The sequence below is a fragment of the Tamandua tetradactyla genome, chromosome 9 (genome assembly GCF_023851605.1).
Source record: "Tamandua tetradactyla isolate mTamTet1 chromosome 9, mTamTet1.pri, whole genome shotgun sequence".
Lineage (NCBI taxonomy): Eukaryota > Metazoa > Chordata > Mammalia > Pilosa > Myrmecophagidae > Tamandua > Tamandua tetradactyla.
Window position 1 is genome coordinate 115,772,644 of NC_135335.1, and position 4,075 is coordinate 115,776,718.

Below are 4,075 nucleotides of genomic sequence, written 5' to 3' on the forward strand. Positions count from 1 at the left end.
TGTGTAAAATAAAAATGCTAAGATGGATGTAACACATATACCAAATTCTAAGGTGGTTCAGACTATCAAATTGTTGGAATGGACTTGCTGAGTTAAATAGTACATCAGCCTGTTAACAAAACCATAGTATCACTGCAGGACTCATGTTTTCAGTACACCAAGTCTGAGCAGAATTTTATTCTATGTGATATTATTTTGGTGGGAGAAAGGAGGTGAGTGTGTGCTTTGTTGATGTTCTGTCTGGTTCATGCACAGGCCTTTATACTTGCTATTTCTTCTGCCTGGAATTTGAACTTCCCAGAACTGTTGAGCCCTCTCCTGTATGTTAAAATTTTTCTCCACACCCTACCCAGTTCACTTATTGACTTGTCTAAAATCCTTCTCCTCTCACTACAAGTTAAGTCCATACAGGTATGAAAATTTGTCAAATTCTTCACAGCTCTGTCTCCTGGACCTAGAAAAATGTCTGGCACATATCATATGCTCAATAAATACTTGCTAAACTAATGAAAGAATGTGTTAATGGCACTCAAATTGAGACTGTGAATGTGGGAACTATTGGCAGAGCTGGGATGGGAAAGGATTAGCTCTCTGAAGTCTCATGGTCAAATCTTTCCTATTGAGTAAAATGATTAAAAAACTTGACATAAGTGGCAGCAAGAAGATTCCCAAATTCATTCATTTGGGTCAAACTGTTTGACTCCTTTCACCCACGTATCACCTTTGAGACTCACGAAGAGGGAAAACACGAGGGCAGAAACTCCATTTCCCTTGCTCTCACCTTCTAGTCAAACTGAACCAATCACAGAATCACAAATAAATCTGGAATTTTAGTCTGGGACAGAAAAGTTCAGGAATTTCAAAGATTAACTTCTAGCTCTTTCGAGCATTATTTCTCCCATCTGAGCTTTGACTTCAGATTAACATAGCTTTACCTCTTAATTAAGCTGATTTTTCCTTCTGTTAATGTTTCCCTCTTAGTGAGTCCATATCTAAATATGTATTTCTTTTTCTCTTACTATGTCTGGATAAGTCTGAACATGAAAACGCTTCCTGCAATTTATAAGTCCATCAAATCAAGATAAAGTGTGGCAGTGGGGTGAGTTACTGGATCTTTCTTTACATGTGCTCATACCATGCTTGAAGGTAGAAAGTATTAGCTGTTTTGTGAAGCAAACTGTATTTTTCAGTTTAGTTCTTTGCCCACAAGAGGACTATGTGAAATGAATATCACAGAGCCCTTTTTTTGAAAAGCAAACTCACAGAAGAAAGATGAGGTTAAAGAGGATTAGGAATAAAAACACCTGAAGGAAAAGCATCCAGAGGTGGGATGTGAGGTGTTAATTGATCAAGAGTTAGAGGAAAAAACTAATTTCTTCCCAAAGATCTGCAGGGATTTCATAATAACAGAAAGGAACACAGCATCCTAAAACCACCAAGGGGTCATCCTATTTCTTCCAATCAGGACTAAACGTAGTTATTCCAAGGTGGATGAAGAGGAAATCTATGTTGTCATTGTTTAAAATTCTCCAAGGAGACCATGAGTTTTGTTAGTAAGGCAAGCTGCTCTTTTTGAATAGAACCTGCAGTTCTTCAATCTCATCTTAAAACTCTGTTGTTTTGAATTACATTTGGAGCCTCTTCTAAATAGAGAGGTGCCCCTTTCCTGGGAAGATGAAGTTTCTCAGTCTCCATGCAGCCCTGCAATGGGCAGAGGCTGAGTGGGGAAAGGGGATGAGGCTAGGCTCTGGGCTGGTGCTTTCCACCGAGGAACGAAACATTGCGTTCTGTAAACATTTCTAAGAACTATTACAAAGTCCTAAGGCTGCTCTGCCAATCAGATCCTCACTGGCTGAACACTCTGCACTCTATCATAGCAGTGTACCTGTTGCCTGCAGGTCTGGCCATTAGAATGACAGGGCGAAGTTCCTAAACAGGTTTGGTGGTGAGTGTGGGCCTCATGATTCACTCTTACACGAGTTCTAACAAACCGGTTTTAAAGCTGAGGCTGGTTAGGGGCCGGCTGAATGCATATCAGGTGCTGCTCAGTCCTGCCCGAACAGCTCAGAGGCGCCTTGAGCTAAGTGGGGGGAGAGAGGGCTGGAGCAGGGAGCAGGGAATAGTTCAAGGGTCAGAACAGCTGCAGGGATTTCAGAGGTCCTTGGTCAATTGTTTGGAACCTAATGTCTCAGTCTCTGTGTGTTTCTTGATGCCAGACCACCAGATCAGGTTTGGAGAGGTTTGCTGTTGTTTGGGTTGGTTTGTCCTTTGCAATTGGTATAAATGTGAAAACAAACAAGTAATCGATGTTTTTTTTCGAAACTTATCTTATTCCCTGTTTCAACAGATTCCACTTTGTCAGCTGAATGAAGGAAATATACAAGTCCATATTTCACATTTCCATGAGTACGTATTTTTACTGATACTACAAAGTAGTAATTATTCTAACATAACAATGTTGCAATATTAATAAAGATGAAATAATGAGATTGTCACCAGCAATGGCAATATAAATGTTATTTGTTATTGCTATTACTGACGTGGTTTGTATTGTACTCCTTGTCCAGGGCCTCAGGAATCATTAAAATTCTTTGACTACTGAAGTGTCTTATGAAAAGTGTTAATGAGATTATTTTCTGATATGCAAAAATGTCCTGGCATGGTTTTCGAATGCACGATGTACATACAATATGCAACTATTTCTTTTTTGTCACTAGAGACTCAACAGACAACATTGGATTCAACTGCATGATTTTGGCTTAATTTCCATGTCTGATACTATGGCGATGTTGTGAGGCTTGACTTATCAACAGGGGTAAACGTTTGTTCTCAATGTGATTTCCTTTCTTGAGACTCTTTGGAAATGTGCCTGAATTTAGGGGGCTTCCTTTAGTTTCATCAGAAGCATAAGCATGTGTTTGCACACACACCTCTGCTTGTTTTCTCTTCCTCACTGCAGTGATCTTCATGGGGTGAAGGTTTGTTTGGCAAAATCCCACAGTATGGACAAATTGCACTGAACTTTTATTAATGCAAGACTGAAATCATTGCTAAAATAATGGGAAGAACATAATTTGTGTCTGTTCAAGCTTTAAAATACAATAAAAATATAGTAATAGATTTGGTAATTCATTGAACATATATTAAATTTTACATTCGAAAAAACTGTAGAGAAGTTGGTTTGCCACAGTATGAGGAATGTTTGCTTCCCAACCCCTAGGAAATCCCTCAAAAGTACTCTCCTACCCTGATTCACCAAGAAGGAGGAAGAAAAACTATAATAAAATGGCATGGGCCCAGTTGTCCACAGAACTCTGGACCTAGAATAAGATTTAAGGACTTATTGCCAAGTTCTCTTCCACTCTAATCCCTGCTTCCTGCATCACTTCCATTAACTCTGGTAAATTATAAGAGACTGTATATGTGGCTAATTAGAAGGATGTGGCGGTCATCAAGGCCTGCTCTGGCTCAGTCACAAAGGATAGATCAAACTGAACCCAGCTTTCAAGGTATGCTAATTCTTAAAGTGCATTAAGGGAGGGATTTAAAACTCAGTGCTTGTAAGCTATCCTCTACATCCTAAAGACTGCAATAACAAGAGTTGTCCTGTCGTATTTAAAGGCCTGGTTAACCAGACTCATGAATTATCGCAAAATGGTCAGACGTGAGGAATCAGTTTTTAGGGCTAGAGCTGTACATAGTGGCAAGAGACGGTAAGGAAGGAAAAATGTTTATGTGAAGGGCAGAAGAAAGTTTCAGTCGAGCAGACAGAGCACAGTACTTGAAGGGCTAGGCCATAGGTGACAAATGGTGTGCTAGGTTAGGACAACACTGGGGGGGCCCAACTTGAATTCACAGGGATTTTTAATAGCGCTTGGCTGAGAGGAATCCAGAAGCAAATAGTAATCAGAAACACAGGTAAACTGTTGTAATCTGAGAAGTCAGGCTTATGCCCCAATATTTCTGGTATGATTTTGCCCGCAACTATGGAGAGAACCCTCTTCAACACCTAAACTTGTCACTTCCTAATAGCTTGAAGGCAGTGCTCTTTCTCTGTCAGGGTTATAAACCCTGC

At 39.9% G+C, this 4,075-nt stretch overlaps 1 long non-coding RNA gene across 1 annotated transcript; it reads left to right on the plus strand.

Moving 5' to 3' along the window:
• The first annotated feature begins 1,851 nt into the window (after window positions 1-1,851).
• LOC143646291 (uncharacterized) lies at window positions 1,852-3,094 on the plus strand. The gene is made up of 3 exons (XR_013157448.1): window positions 1,852-1,945; window positions 2,348-2,406; window positions 2,718-3,094. It is a non-coding gene; the product is annotated as an uncharacterized LOC143646291 (long non-coding RNA).
• The last annotated feature ends 981 nt before the right edge of the window (window positions 3,095-4,075 follow it).